The 16,797-nt window shown below is 37.7% G+C and overlaps 1 long non-coding RNA gene across 1 annotated transcript; it reads right to left on the bottom strand.

Moving 5' to 3' along the window:
* Positions 1-10,734: 10,734 nt before the first annotated feature.
* LOC145721320 (uncharacterized) lies at positions 10,735-16,791 on the bottom strand. The gene is made up of 2 exons (XR_014144994.1): positions 13,380-16,791; positions 10,735-12,596 (listed from the first exon to the last, which is right to left on the bottom strand). It is a non-coding gene; the product is annotated as an uncharacterized LOC145721320 (long non-coding RNA).
* Positions 16,792-16,797: the final 6 nt, after the last annotated feature.

Genomic DNA, 16,797 nt, shown 5'->3' with positions numbered 1-16,797 from the left:
TATCTATGATGATGTGTGGCCTAAATGACCTAATCATGAAAAGTGCTCATGATGATCTGGTATATAATAAGCACTTGAAAAATGACATTTCTCTTTCCACCATGTGAAAGTATGGCAAAAAAAATGTCTGATTGGAAACCAGGAAGAGGGTTCTCGCCAGACATGGCATTTGCAGACACCTTGATCTTGGATTTCCTGGTGAAAATGTGAGATATAAATGTCTGTTTTCTAAGAAAAAAGAAAGTACTACTATAAATAATTGGGAGCCCTAAATAATAGGATAGTGAAATAAACACAGATACAGGAAGCAGACTGGGTTCAAATCCTGACTGAACAATTTTCTAGGGGCATGCCATGGGGCAGAGTGTGACACGCATCTTGGCCTGCTGGACAGTGTGTTTAATGAAGCGAATTCCCTCTTTTTCATATCACAGAGTTGTTCAATGAACTAAAATAAATAGAATTAAATACCTAGCACAATGCCCAGAATAAAACAAGTAGAAATTTGAAATTTTTTCTTTATGTCCTCCTTTTTAGACCCTGTGATTATTGATACTATCAGTAGATAGTAAGCAGATCAAAATTAATAGGGTTCTACTTTAAATACATATTGGAATTTAACTCTACTAGTGTATAAAAATTCAGTTAACAATAGGGACCTTTCCATCGTATCTATGAACTCCAGTGAATGAAATGGTACATTTTAAAGAAATAAAAAATATACATATATATATATGTGTGTGTGCATAATGAGCTAGACAGACTATGGCCAAAAGCATGTAGGAAAAAAAAACCCTATAAATTTCAGAAGTCTAGTTTGACCCTTTTTGAGCAGTTAGAGCAATATACTTAACTGTGGAACCAGAAGTGCTAAAGAATTTTCACTTTATCCAGCACATACATTAATTGGCATTGATTCGTGGCAGAATTTCCAGCCTGTTACTTTAGTGCCCTGCCAGTACGTATTAGATAAATTAGTGTTACTGGCCATTCTGATCCTTGTAACATTTGATTAATACATTATCAACCCGAATTTGTACAAACCATTGAGCAATAGTTAAGTATTATGATGCCTTTTGTATACATACAACAAACGGGCTATTTTTCAAATTATCTGCTTTTTGGAAAAATACAAGTCATACTATTTTAGTTTCAATATGAACATTTGCTTCTATTCTCAGACTTGGTATACAGGAAAATTCCTCTATCATTCCTGGGAAAAAAATGGTATTTGATCAAATCTGACTTTTCCAAATGTAAAAATAGAACTCCCTGAGGGCCAGCCAGCTTCTGATACTATCAGGTTGTAAGCTCCACACGGACAGGAAGTATTTCTTTTTTCTTTTTTTTTTTTTTTAAAGATTTTATTTATTTATTTGACAGAGAAAGACACAGCGAGAGAGGGAACACAAACGGGGAGTGGGAGAGGGAGAAGCAGACTCCCTGCCGAGCAGGGAGCCCGACGCGGGACTCGATCCCGGGACTCCAGGATCATGACCCGAGCCGAAGGCAGTCGCTTAACCAACTGAGCCACCCAGGCGCCCCGACAGGAAGTATTTCTTAACTTCTGTTTTGTCTGTATTATCTGGTATAGTGGATGTCACAGGTATTGAACTGAGTTACAAAGAAATGCAAACAATGAAACCCAAAGCTGCCTAAAATATACAAAAATCAAGCTCCCTCCAGAAGTGTGGACTTTACCACCTGTGCGTGGTTCAGGAACTCAAGCCTGGGAGAATGGTGTATATTTCTTGCATTGTCGTTCCAGTTCTGCTCTGGATCTATGAAATATTCCTGGAGCGATACTTACACCCTCTGATATCCCCCTTTGTTAGTCGTATGTGGCCAGAAAAGCTCTTCGAGAATCCCATGATGAAAACAAAGGCAAAGTAGACTATGCAGGTACAGACATAAGTGGATTACCAACAAAAGGACCAACGGAGATCTCCGGTAAAAAAGATGTTATTGGTCCAAAGGATCTCATTGTTTTAAAAATGGACCTGATAATATGAAGCACCTTGCTTGTAATTGTCTCTGACCTTTTTCTCTGAGACCAGAATTCGGGATAGATAGCTATATACCTTATACTAATCCGGGAATACATGACACTTATATTTAAGATGTATTTAGTTGTATTTAATGATCTCATTCCTGAGTTCCTTTTTCATTAAAGTAGCTTTCATTTCTATTATTGCAGTTATGAATAAATAGAAGGTTTGTGCCAGGAGACGCTGCTACTAAATCAGTACCCAAAATCCTCTTTGAATTTGAGCAGAGCACAGTATTACTGTGGAACAGTGCAGTGAGACTTCAGGGGAAGTAAAGGGGGGCTGGGGGAGATGATAAGCCTTGAAACATAAAGATAAATTTACCGTCCAATACAAGGGAGCAGCTTACTTATGAGAGTAGTAATTACTGCTTCTTGCTCTGAGGAAAATAGAAAAGACAGGGGGGTAGGCAGCAACCTTTTGGAAAAAGGGAATACCTTTTACAGAAATACCTAATGTATATTATAAAATTCTAAAAATAAATAGATTTTTGTATATCTATGAATACAGCACACAACAGTAACATCATATTCAGGAGGATGGGAGAGCAGGAGGCAGGAATAAAGACCCTGGGCAGGGAGCTGAGAGCACAGGACACGAGCTATGTCAGCAAAGGACTTGGCATGGGTCTCAATTGCAGAGTGGCAGGACTAGGGCATGAGCTTTCTTTGCTCCCTGCAGATCATACAAACAGGGCTCTATCCAAGTGGAAGATCTCACTTACCTCAAGGCCTTCGGGAGCTTAAGGATGAGAGTTAGAAAAGGTTTTACAGATGATTTCAACCAGTATCTTTCCCCCAAAAAGATACCTCTTCAAAATATGCTTAAGAGAATCTGTAAAGAACTTCTCAAACTCAACACCAAAAAAACAAATAATCCAGTCAATAAATGGGCAGAAGACATGAACAGACACTTCTCCAAAGAAGACATACAAATCGCTAATAGACACATAAAAAAATGTTCAACATCACTGGCCATCAGGGAAATACAAATCAAAACCACAATGAGATACCACCTTACACCAGTTTCAATGGCAAAAATTAACAAGACAGGAAACAACAAGTGTTGGTGAGGATGCGGAGAAAGGGGAACCCTCCTATGCTGTTGGTGGGAATGCAAGCTGCTACAGTCACTCTGGAAAACAGTATGGAGGTTCCTCAAGACATTAAAAATAGAGCTACCCTACGACCCAACAATTGCACTACTGGGTATTTACCCCAAAGATACAGATGTAGTGAAAAGAAGGGGCACATGCACCCCAATGTTCATAGCAACAATGTCCACAATAGGCAAACTGTGGAAGGAGCCAAGATGTAATTCAATAGACGAATGGATAAAGAAGATGTGGTTCATATATACAATGGAATATTACTCAGCCATCAGAAAGGATGAATACCCACCATTTGCATCGACATGGATGGAACTGGAGGGGATTATGCTAAGTGAAATAAGTCAAGCAGAGAAAGACAATTATCATATGGTTTCACTCACATGTGGAACATAAGGAATAGTGCAGAGGACCACAAGGAAAGGGAGGGAAAACTGAATGGGAAGAAATCAGAGAGGGAGACAAACCATGAGAGTCTCTGGACTCCGGGAAACAAATTGAGGGTTACAGAAGAGAGGGGGTTGGGGGGATGGGATAGCTGGGTGATGGCTATTAAGGAGGGCATGTGTTGGGATGAGCACTGGGTATTATGCGCAACTAATGAATCGTTGAACACTACAGCAAAAACTAATGTTGTACTATATGCTGGCTAATTGAACATAATAATAAAAAAATTAAAAATATATGCTTAAGAGGCAGGCAGTCATCTAGTTTTTGCTTTGAATGTGTTCTCAGTGAGAAATCATGGGGTCCCACCTTCCATTTTGAACTATTCTAACTGTAAAATGACTTCCTTATATTTTTGAGCAGCAACTGCCTGCCTGTGAATCTCAGCCTTTGGTCCCCATTCTCCCTAAAGGAGCAGATAAGCACTGTCACTTTAATCCCTTCCCACTCCAGGATGTGAGGATGGCCGTCAAGTCGCCCAGTTCCCTTGTTCCCAGGCCAGGCCTCCCCAGGCTTTTCAGTGCATCCCGAGTGCTCCATCCCCACCCCCAACAGGTATTATGTCTAAAATGTTTGAAAACCATACATTTATTACATATCATACTTCAAATATTATTTGGGCACTGATGACTTCCATGTGATTTCAACAGAGTTGTCAGCTCTGGGCACATTATTTTATGAGTAGCCTTTTCAGATAATAGCTTAGCCCAAATAAGATTATAGGCTTTAAAAAATTCCCTTTGAAATTCAATTTAGCTCAAACAAAGGGAAGTAGTGAGGAAAGAAAAGACTTATTCAATGGGTAACCAAAAGAATTTGCAACTAACACAACCCACTCAACTCCCTCATGCTAGGAGATTTTTGTCTTTATCACATGAAGTCTTTACAGGATCCTAAATAATTTAAGACTTGCTCTAGAATGGGCCCTAATTCCTGGTGATAGCTGGAAGTGCTTTGTTTTTTTACAAAGCTACTTACAAATATTCAGTTAAATGTTTAGGCCCACATTTCCAGAGGGTCCCTCGAACAGCCCTAGGTTTACAGTAGGACTCAAAGTAGTTGCTGACAATCAGCCTATAAGCCCAGTGCCGCATGTTAAGGTTGTTCCAAGTTTAAATTCAAGGGATTGATTGATTGATGAGAGAGAGAGAGAGAGAGAGCAGGGAGTGGGGGGGGCAAAGGGAGAGGGAGAATCCCCAGCAGGCTGCACGCCCAGGGTGGAGCCCCACTCGGGCTCGATCTCACAACCCTGAGATCATGACCTGAGCTGAAATCAAGAGTCAGACACTCAACCGACTAAGTCACCCAGGTCCCCAAGGGCTTTATTTAATGAATAAAGCCTCTGTAATATATAGTGTGCACACATAGACACACACACAGCTATGGACTTTGAGGTAAGTTAAATCCTAGAATATACCTTCCACAGTGCTGGGGTCTTAAGAGGAAGAATACAGCCAGGAGAATAGGACTGGAGCAGTCTGGTGGAAGAGTGGAGGAGAAAGAAAAATGTCAAAAAAAGCATCTCATTGGTTCAAGTGCTACCTTTTCCTTTTGCTAGCTTGATTACCTATGGGCAGTTACCCTCTTTGAAGCCACTAAAGGAAAAGTTCAAAATGTCTACTCTGCCTCTCTGAGGATCATGAAACTACCTATATCAACGTACCTTAAAGTACATTTGTAAAAAATTAACAAGAAACAGTAAGACTGGGTTGAATGTCTTGATTAGTTTGGAGAGAACTACTATTTTCATATTTTTGAATCTTCCAATCTGCAAAAATGGAATATTCTTCTATTTGTTTAGTTCTTTAACTTATATAAAGATTTTGTGTATTTCAGTGTAGAAATAAACATCTCTATGCATCTCTCTTTAGATTTCCTAGCTCTTTGATGTTCTTAATGTTATTTTAAATATTGTTTCATAAATTCCCTTTTCTATTTGGTTTTGATATAAATTAGTAACTTTTGAGTGAAGTTGTAAGCAGTTTGTTAAATTTACCTACTAACTCTAAGTAGTTGGTAAATTCATTTAGATTTTCTATGTACGTAATTATATCATCTGCAAACAAATGGCTATTTTCTTTCTTTTCAGTCTTTATGCCTTTCATTTCTTTTTCTTGCATTATATATGGCAAGAATCTCTAGTATAATGTTGAATAGAAGTAGTGATTGTAGGGATCCTTGTGTCATTCCTCTTCTCAAGAGCAAAACTTTCAGTATTTTACCACTAGCTAAGTCTGCTGTAGACTATATATCAGTTTACAGAAGTTCTATTCACAGTTTACTAAGAGTTTTTATCATAAATGGCTGTTGAATTTCATCAAATCCTTTTTCCAATTTGCATCTGTTGAGATAACATTTTTATCCCTTTATAAAAATTAATGTGGCAAATTAAACTGATTGATTTCTCAAATGTTAAATCTTATTTGCATACATGGAGAATTAACCTCACTTGGTAGTATTATCTTTTGCATATATTGAAAGTCACCTTCCTATATATTGTGATGTCCTTGTCAGGTTTTTGGTATCATGGTTAGGTTGGACTTAGTTTGGAAGTATTCCTTTTTTTTATTTACTGGAAGCATTTGTATAAAATTAAGGTAATTTCTTCCTTAAATGTTTGAAAGAACTCACTGGTTCTATATTTTCTTTGTGTAAGGGCTTTTAATAATTGATTCAATTTCCACTAACAGAAGAAATTCTCTAGATTTTCCATTTGTCAGTTTAATTTTTTGAGGAATTTGTCCTTATTCAAATTTTCAAATTGATGTTGTGTTCATTATATCATCGCATCTTTTCACTGTAGAGTCTCCAATGATACTATACTTTTCATTCTTGATGTTACTTTTTTCTCTTATTGATGTCTTACTGGGGGTATGTCAGTTTTCTTAAACTTTTCAGAGAACCAGCTTTTAGCTTTGTTTTTCTTTAGCTTCGTTTTCTATTTCACTGATTTCTAATCTTTGTTTCCTTCTCATTCTTTGTTTTACTCTTCTTGCTTCTAGAGATGAAGTGTAAATGATTTTAACTTTTCAACTTTTATAGTAAATGTAGGTAAGTGTATAAATTTCTAAGCATTGCATTAGGAGCTGCAGTCTACAATTTTTGATATGGCACATCTTCATTATTATTCAGCTTAAAATATTTTCTAATGCCTGTTATTTCTTGTTTGATCCATGGACTATTTAGAAGTGTGTTCTGTTTAACTTGCAGGCATTTGAAGATTTTCTAGTGATCTTTTGTTACTGAATTTTAGCATAATTTCCCTGAAGTCAGAGCATATTTTGAATTGTTTCAATCCTCTGAAATGTTTTGGGGCTTTCTTTTTGGTCTGCTTACAAATTGTCAGTTTTAGTAAATTTTAAATACGGACTTAAGTGAAACATGAATTCTGTCATTGCTGACAGTATTCTCTACATATCCATTAGGTCAAGTTTGTTAACTGTCTTCTCCAGATCTGTATTTTTACTACTTTTTTGTCTGTTTGTTCAGAGTTATGTTAAAGAAGCCCTTACCATTGTGGATTGTCTGTTTCTCTTTTTAGTTGTCTATTTTTGCCTTATACATTTGAAACAATGTTATTATGATTGTGAAATCTTCCTTGTAAATTGACTTACCATTTCAGAATATCCCTCTTCATCTCCAGTAATGCTTCATCTGACATTAGTCTAGCTAGGCCAGTCTCTTCATTAGCGGTTGCATGTTTTAGCTTTTGCCATCCTTGTACTTTCGGTGGACTTGTACTTAAGATGTGCCTCTTACAAATCAGACATACATGGGTTTTGTTTTCTTCCCCAGTCTGTCATTAGCTTATTACTTGAAGTATTTGATCCTTTTTTCATTTAATGTAGTTACTGATTTAGGTGATTTGATATCTACCATCCTACTACTTGTTTTCTATTTGACCCACTCTTTCATTTACCTTTTTTTTTTTTATTGTCTTGTCTTCTTTTGGATTACTCAAATATTTCATTTTCTTCTTTTAATGTACTCTTTTTGATATTACAACACATATCTGGGTTAAATTTAATACGAATTATTGTATTTACCATTTTCCTTGATAATACCAGAACTTTATACTTCTTTGTTTTTAAGCTTTTCCAATATTATCATGTATTCTAACTCTACATAAATTTTATTTTTTAAAAGATTTTATTTATTTGAGAGAGAGGGAGAGAGAGTGCACACGGGAGCAAAGGAATGGAGGGCGGGGCAAAGGGCAAGGGAAAAGCAGATTCCCCACTAAGCAAAGCAGGGACCCCTGGATCCTGACCTGAGCCAAAGGCAGCTGCTTAACCCACTGAGCCACCCAGGTGCCCCTCTACATACATTTTAAACTTCACATTGCTAGTATTGTTTTGTAACAGCCAATATTCATTTATATTCACTTTTCTGTAAAGGTCTTCATTCTTTGCTACATTTCTGTGTTTGTACTGAAACAAAATCTGCCTCTGTTTTACTCTCAGTCATGGGACCTCATTCTGCCTAAAGGAGCAAGTAAGATGTTTAACTTCAATCCTTTGTTTTCACTTATAATATCTGAGGAGAACTATTATGTGCCCGGCTTCCAAGTTAAGCATCACGTTCTCTACCCTGCCAACTCCACCCTCAACCTTCACGAACTCCACATTCACAATGGGTCACTAATCCCTGTCAATTATGTTCCTAAAAATAAATCGGAATTAGGTCAGTGGCTTAATTTAGGGCCCGTTTCTCACCTGGAATGCTGACTCTTTTCCTGATTACCAAGCTGGGAGATCTCATGAAAACCATATTCTCTGTATGTTTAAATTCCTCAATAGCTCTCCATTATAGCACTGTTTTCCAAACTGTTCTTTTGGAATTGAGTGTGGAAGGGTAGAACTGCTTGTATATTCTACCATCTGCTCTGTTATTCTCTCATTATTAGCAGAGTTTAAACTACAAAACTCACTGCAACCCAGAAGAACTTCAGCAATTTTAGATGCAATGGTTTTAATGAAATGAATAAATTTTAATGCACCCATACACTAAAAATGACCTTGGAGTTGGGATATAACCCAAAACTTCAGTCTCCTAGCAACCAGGAAGAAAAACTATAGCCTGAAAATATATTATTTATGACAGCATCTGGCTTAAAAAATGAAGATAAAATAATTTATCAGTGATAGAATTTATAATATGTTAATCAATTAAGGTTCAAGTCTTAGCTCCCTCTCTTATTAGCTCTATAACGTATAGTAAGTTATTTAATCTCTTTAAAGTCTATTTGCTCATCTGAAAAAGGCAGTTAAGAATACTTGCCTTAGTAAATTTATCACAGGAATCCTTTATAGTTAAAAAAAGGAAAAAAGGAAAAATATGTTTGCACCTACAAACATTTACATGGATTAATCTTAAAAAGATGATGAATGTAAGAAGCAAGCCACAAAGGAATTAAGGATGCCACTGTAAAAAGTTAGAGACAGTTGAAATTAAATAATACATACATAACAAATTTTTTTAAGAGCCAGGAAATGATGAATATAGAATTCAAGACAGAAGGGCGCCTGGGTGGCTCAGTCAGGTAAGCATCTGCCTTTGGCTCAGGTTATGATCCCAGGGTCCTGGGATCCAGCCCCACATTGGGCTCACTGCTCAGCGGGTAGTCGGCTTCTCCCTCTCCCTCTGCTCCTCCCCCTGCTTGTGCTCTCTCTAATTAATAAAATCTTAAAAAAAAAAAAAACTTAAAAAATTCAAGACAGAGATTACACCAGGGTGGGTATGTGTGTGGAGAAAGGGGGAGAGGTTTGACTAGAGAGGCATGCTCTGGTGGTTCCCTACCATTCTGTGAAGGGGCTTGGGTGTTAATGGGAGTTCATTTTATAGCTATTCTTTAAACAATACACATGTATTTGTATTTGCACATTTATGCATTTATGATCCAATTTAAAACAAAAATCACTTAAAACTCCCAGTGAATCTGAGTTAGATATGTATCTGCAGTTGTAGATGGAGAATTCATAGGTTCCCTGCTCCTGTGCTTATCACAGCACGGTCTGATTTCACTGGCGACTGACTAGATGAACTGTCACAACTTTGAAGAAAATAGCTGGATGCAGAGAAGTTTTTAATTCATTGGAAGTAGACCTCAAAAAGGAAATTTCTGGTGTAAAATGAAATGAGATACAGATAATTAATTTAGCAGAGAGCAACTATAAATATGCCAGGCTCCGTGCCTACCATCGTAAATAAGATCTTCCCATACTTGATCTATGTCCTGAGCTTTATTCCAGGACCACATTCACTTACCAATCAGCACTCCTTAGACAATTAAAAAAGCTCACTGGTCTATTCACATTCGTAACTCAGAACCACGGACAAATAGTCTCTTTCACTCTGCTTTCTGAAACGTATGTTAATTTTGTTTATAGGGTAATTAAACTTGTAAAGACATTAAAAAAACAACATAAGTTATATGGTTTAGGTATTACAGGAAGTATTAATATTTAAAAATTACTTTCAAGTATTAGAGCTGAGATAAAAAAGGGATATTAATTTAAAACTTCCTATAAATTTCATAAATACGTCCATGTTTAAACATTTCTGATATGTTTAACTATTCATTTGCAAACTTTTCCTAGTGAATTTAATAAGCAAATATTTAATAGTTGGTCATTATCAAAAGATCATGAGTTTGTCCCTTCCCTCCTCTCTGGGTGGGGTGGGGGATTCAGTCAGATGACCAGGGCCTAGGATGGATCGGTGGGGTCAGGAGTGACATCACTAGGGTCAAGATTCAGCTGGCCTGGTCCTTGTGGTTGGGGCTAGGGTTTCAACTGGCATATGAGGGAGCAGGGTGGTCAGGACAGTGCAGTGGTGGCTGACTTACGTGACAGATTTGGAGCCAGGTGGGCCAATGCAGCTGCGGGCATGGTCAGGACGTTGGAACGTAGAGTAAGCAAATAATATACTTAGGATTATGGGAGCTAGATTTCTCACTATGAGAGAAAGGAGTTACAAATATGGAAAGGGAAATACTGGATTAAACTCTGAAGTACTGAATTAGAATTGAAGGTACCAATGTGAACTCAAGGTTTCCATTATATATGTATATAAATATATATAGCTGTATGTCTGTGTGTACACACATGTATTTCTTTTTTTTCTAAAAAATTTGAGAGAGAGCGAGAGAGAGCACAAGCAAGGGCAAGGGGCAGAGGGAGAAGCAGACTCCCCACCGAGCAGGGAGCCTGACGTGGAGCTCGATCCCAGGACCTGAGATCACGACCTGAGCCAAATGCAGACACTTAGCCGTCTGAGCCACCCAGGTGCCCTTAGACATGTATTTCTTTGATCCGTCCACCAATAAGGCTTTATCCAATGACCCGTTCAAGTCAATCAGTGACCTTCCAGTAGCAATGAGCACTTCTCAGGTGTTTGTTTCCACATACTATTTTCCATTTAAAGGAACCAAGGTTCCTTGGGAAAAGTACAAGATAAGCCTGGGATACCTTGATGTGCCAAAAAAATAAGGAAGAGCTCAAAAAATCAAAAGGACATAGAAACAAGCTGGAATAGACTCCCATAGACCATATGTGGGAAAAGTTCAGTATCAAAATACATGGCAATCATAAATTGGAACCTACTGAATAAAGTGGGCATCCCCGAGTCCACACTGATATAAATGAATAGACAATGAATGGAGAAGGGACTGCTCTTCCTCACAGAATATCAAAGCATTAGCAATGATGAACTCACCATTCGGCAACCAGAATAGTGATAACTGATTCAGGTAACAAGTGTTAATAGACTCAAACTAACTGGTGACAATTTGATGAGAAACAGGACATTTACATAGTCTCAAAAATTGTCCTCACCAAATTCTTTTTACAAATTTTAAAATAGAGAAAACTGATAGATACTATCCTAACCAAGTGATCAAAGCTAACATCACCAAGAATGGGACAATTTGACATTGTGTACCTCTGGGTATGATATAGTGAGAAGAATACATCATTTCTGACAAAAATGTATATCCTGAATCTAATCATGAGGAACCCTAATTGTTTTATCTAATCATTAGATGAACCCTGAGGGACATGCTACCTGGCCTATACTCTTCAAAAAATCAAGGTCATGAAAGAAAAGACTGAAAAACTGTTCCAGATCAAAGGAGACAAGAGACAGGACAACTAAATGCACCATCTGATCTTGCATAGGGAGGGATGCTGGAGCAGAGAACAGTATTGGGGCAATCAGCAAATCTGAATGCTGTCTGCAGATGAGATGTTCTGTATCAGTGTTAATCTCCTGATTTTGATTGTCCTACTGTGGCTCTGTAGGAGTGGTTGTTTTAAGGAAACATCATTCAAGTATTTAGGGGTAATGGGGAATCATGTCTGCAACTTACTTTCAAATGGTTCAAAATTGGTTCAATATTGGATGAGACTACACTGAGTCGATAAATAAATGGAAGGTAAATGAACATCTTTACAATATTGAGGCTTCCCATCCATGCACATCATAGAGCACTCCATTTTTTCCAAGATCTCCTTAAATGCTTAATATAGTCTAAAATGTCTCCATGAAGATCTTGTATATATTTTGTTAGATTTATTCTCAGGTATTTCAAATTTATATTGAGATCTTTCTAAAAACTTTTATTTATTAATTTATGACATATAGGAAGACAACTGACTTTTGCATATTGTGAATGTAGCAACTTTGCTAAACTCCAGATATTACTGAATTGTCTGTGGATATAATCGTATCAGCACATCAAAACAATTTCCTGCCCCTAGGAAAGAAAACCCCAGAGAATTACACTGACGATAACTTGCCATGAAAATATACATGGTTGCCATTTAAAGAGATGTTTATAGTTGTACAAATACTGTGAGTAATACAAGGTTAGCTGGGAATGGTGTAGCTATAGTACCATTTTTAAATTAAATCACCCAAGGAAGGGACGTATGACTTCACTGGCTTCTGAAATCTCTGGACAAGTCCTTCACAGGGATCATCCTTCTTCATCTCTGTATCAAAAGAAATATACTGCCTGAAGTGCACTAAAAGTAATTTTAAGTATTCATAGATGCTAATTAAGTTCTCAGCATGTAAAACAAGCCTATCAAAGAAAGTCACGATCAACCCTTCACAGATGACTTCTTGCAAACTTGAACGAGATGCTTTCCACAAATCTTTCTAGTGCTCTGGCAGCTCTAAAAGGGCTCCCACTATTGCCCTTTCCCTTGACTCTCATTCTTTCTGTGTGTCATAAAACCACCTCCTGTGAAGAACTGCTACCACGTTCCTAAGTGGAACAGGGAGCAGTGTACACCCTGGGTACTCTAGAAATAGCAGCATCTGCTCAGGAGACACTTGCTCAATGTCCCAGGAAATGAGAAAGCACCTAGAGACCGATGGACTAAGCTGGATGAGATGCCAGAGAGCCCTACAGACAGAAAGGACCAAGTGGAATTCTCACTGGTGAGGTTTAACAGCGAGGCCAGCTGTTGCCAGGATGGATTCTTTGACTCGGTTGTCTCAATACATTAAAAGAAATCTGAAGGAGTTTAAAAGTATATTTTCAAAGTTTCAGGATGGGATGATGAGAAAGTTCTAGAGATGGGATAGTGGTCATGGCTGCAGAACAATGTGAATGTACTTAATGCTATTGTACACCTAAAGATGGCTAAAATGGTAAATTTTATGTTACACATATTTTGCCACAATAAAAAAATTTTAAAGGTGAATTTTCTATTGTTAAATATTACCTGATATTACTTCGTGATAACACAGTCATCAAGAGTACTAACCATCAAGAATCTGACGGCCCTGTGTTTGAGACTTGACTCCAACTGTTACCAACCTGTGGAACCAAAGCACAACATAACTAAGCCTTGGTTTCCTTATCTGTAACACAGGAATAGTAAAATACTTACCTATGTATTATAGGTTGCTGTGAACTTGAAATCATTTCTGTAGGAATTTAGCAGAGTTCATGGCACAAAGAGAGGACTTAATAAATGTTGGCTCTTATTTTCTTTTTAGGTTTTCGTAGCAATACAATTCTTTTATATTTTGTACAGTAAGGACTAAAAACAAGACTCTAGCACAAAGGAGTTACTCATTTCTCCCTAGTCCATAATGTCATATAGAGCTAAATAGCAACTTCCCACAACATGCATTCCATGTTATAGTCAAGGGATGTATGAGCCCAAGTGTTGACCACTAAGCCAATGGTTACTAAATCTCAAAGTCTCACACCCTAAGAGGCAACAACTTCAGAGAAGCCACGAGAACTTGAAATAATTTAACAGGTTAATATATATATATATATATACTTAATCTATATATATTTAATATATATATAAAATATGTATTTTTTTATCAAGGATAACATGTTCCTATAAAAGCATATGCTACAAATAGAATTCACACATAGAAAAAGAGGCTATTTTAATTTTTTGTCCCTTTTATATCCTATTTTAGGCAAAATGATGAAACCCAGAAAATCACAGAACTGCAACAGTTCTAAAAACTGGGAATTTTATAAATGAAATATATCCATCCAGTCATCTATACCTTTTCTCAAATTCCAAACAATGAGGCTTATCAAACTATACTCTTAGAATCAACTTAAATAAATCTTTGCATGATTTGGATGAAACATACATTGTCAATGGTTAAAAATTCAGGTAGAAAAAGTACATAAAATTACTTAAAAGTGAAAACATTTCATACCAAAGGAGTGGTTAAAAAAACAAAACAAAACAACCCAGACAACATGAAGAAAAATGCACTGAATTTTAAAACATTTTTGGACCATTATATAAAATACCGAAACATTCAGAACTGTTGAACAACAAAAGTTTATGCAGAATAAAGCCAAGAGGTGAAAAAATATTAAATGTGTTAAAACCATCTAAAGCCAAATAAGACATAACTGAACTATGTAATTTAGAAACAAGTTTAAGTGCACTTTCTTTGTACAATTCAACTGACTACCACATGGAAAATCTGGCCATTAATCAAAATGAAATTAAACAGAGATTTGCAAGCCTTTTGGCCATTGTGTAAATATTAAAAGGTGAATTGCCAATTGAAAAATAAAAGGTTACATACATACCATATAAGTGGTCAAAGACGCACTATAAAATCATGTGAACAAAACAATCATACCAGACAAAGATCTTTCAGGCATTTGCATTCGGAAATAGTCCTTTTATAAATAAGCACTGTAGTTTCGCTTCAAAAAATAAAGCGGATTTTCCCCAATTGCACCTATTAGCTGAGAACTGTATCATATATTAGGGATGCATTTAAATGGACCATTTTATGGGAAAAATCAACTAAACTTTAAAAAAAACATGAGTCCACCTATTTATTCACAACTTTAAAAATACAGAGAATTCCAGTGAGGCACAGATGGGGCCCTATCAAAACAGGCTACCATTCAATATGACCAACACAGAATAACATGACACAAGGACAAAAAGCAAAACCTATGATGTGGCAATACTACACAGAAGGGGCCCTGTCGGAAGTTTCTTTCACGAAACAAACACAATGCCACAAAACGAAACAACAACAAAGAAAAGCTGAATTCTGACAACCCTACACAAACTGCGGGATTTCATCTTCAAGGTCTTCGAACTGTTGCATTCGTTTTAGCCTCGGCCTCTGACATGCAGGAGGCACTTCAGGCAAGTCCCGCTCCTCAAAGTTCGCTCTCGGCTTGCTGGCGGGCTGCGTGGAGGCAGCAGGCGCCTGGTCCGAGGCGGGAGCTGTTTTTAGCACGGGGCCCTGGGGGGCGGGGGCTGTGCCGGGAGGCAGTGCTGGGGAGGGTGCGGTGGGCTTCTCCTCATCCCCTCGAACGCCGCCAGCGGGAGCACGGGGTTTGTAAAACGTCGTCCAGTGCTGGGGCTGCAGCGTTCTGGGTGCTCTGACTGCAGCGGGAGGGCAGGAGTCGGAGGACCGTCTCTCCGACACCTGTCTCGCTGACCTGACTGGTTCTGTGTACGGCTTACTGGGCTGGGGGGCACTGCCTGGCTGGTCCCCGCCCATCCTGATGCTCGCAGTTCCCCCTCTTTCCTGGAGTGCGTTGGGCACAGTCATGGCAGTCTTTGTACTGAGGCCATTTTGTTCATACTGTTTCTCTGGAGTTTTTTGTAGAGTTTGCTGGTTAAAGCCATCCAATTTGGAACAGACAATAGTAGGAGTATCTTTCCTATTACCGCCTTCAAAGGTAGGATTCTTGCAAAACTTGTCTGAACTTACATTTCCCATATTTCTGACATTTCTCTCATTAGGAGGGCTTGCAAGAAGAAGTAGTCTATCTACAGGCAGACTTGCAGGTCTAACCTTGGTCCTTGGAGCATGCCTTTCAACACTGTTTGTTTCCCTATCTGATTTCAGAGTAAGTAGCCTGGAAGTTTTAAACACGTCTTCCATCTTTTGTGATGCTGATTCAAGTTCTTGGTCTACAAGCAAACCCACTTTGTTGTCTAAAAAAGGAAAAGATTTATTTAAAAATCAAACCTCATGACATATGGTTAACAAGAGTCTTAACATTTTTCCAAGTTATTCTCAGTTATCTATGCAGAGAAGTTAAATACTCAAAGTATTAAAGGTGCACTTGAAATAAAAATGTTAGAATTTTATATTTATTTAAATCAATATAATACACAGCTACAAAATCCACTGCAGGTTAGTAAAAAAAAAAAAAATTTGCTGAAGTAACTTTTTTTTTAATGTGCTCCATGTAAACAAGTATTTGTGAGGTGAAAGGAGTATCACAATTTCAGTAGGTATTGGTAAATTAACCCAGAAAAGCTACACCAATTTACACACCAACCAAATGCAGGTGTGTCCTGAATCCAAAGGCTTTTGCCAACCCAATCTATTTTCAGTTAAGTTCAACCCACAGTGAAAATATATCCCATTAAATGCCTCAGATGCCTTCTTATCTGATCAACTCATAAATGTGCTACAACATTCATCCTGTCCAATGCAGCTTGAAGAGTTCCGTTTTAAATCAAAAACACCATTCTCCCCGTTGACTGTTTCCTCCCAGGCTTACTTTCTTCTCTTTCCTATCAAGTCTGGACCCACAGTCCAAGCTTTCTCAAACTAGAAGCCTCAGCTCCTTCCAACCTGGTCCCTTTTTGCAGCGTCTCCACTAAAAAATTCCAACTCCTGGAGAACTCCAGCCCTCTGCTCACGCTGTCCTTT

The sequence above is a fragment of the Leptonychotes weddellii genome, chromosome 4, assembly GCF_054177405.1.
Source record: "Leptonychotes weddellii isolate Sample4059 chromosome 4, ASM5417740v2, whole genome shotgun sequence".
Taxonomy (NCBI): domain Eukaryota; kingdom Metazoa; phylum Chordata; class Mammalia; order Carnivora; family Phocidae; genus Leptonychotes; species Leptonychotes weddellii.
The sequence above is the reverse complement of the archived record's forward strand: the minus strand, read 5'-3'. Positions and strand labels throughout refer to the sequence as shown.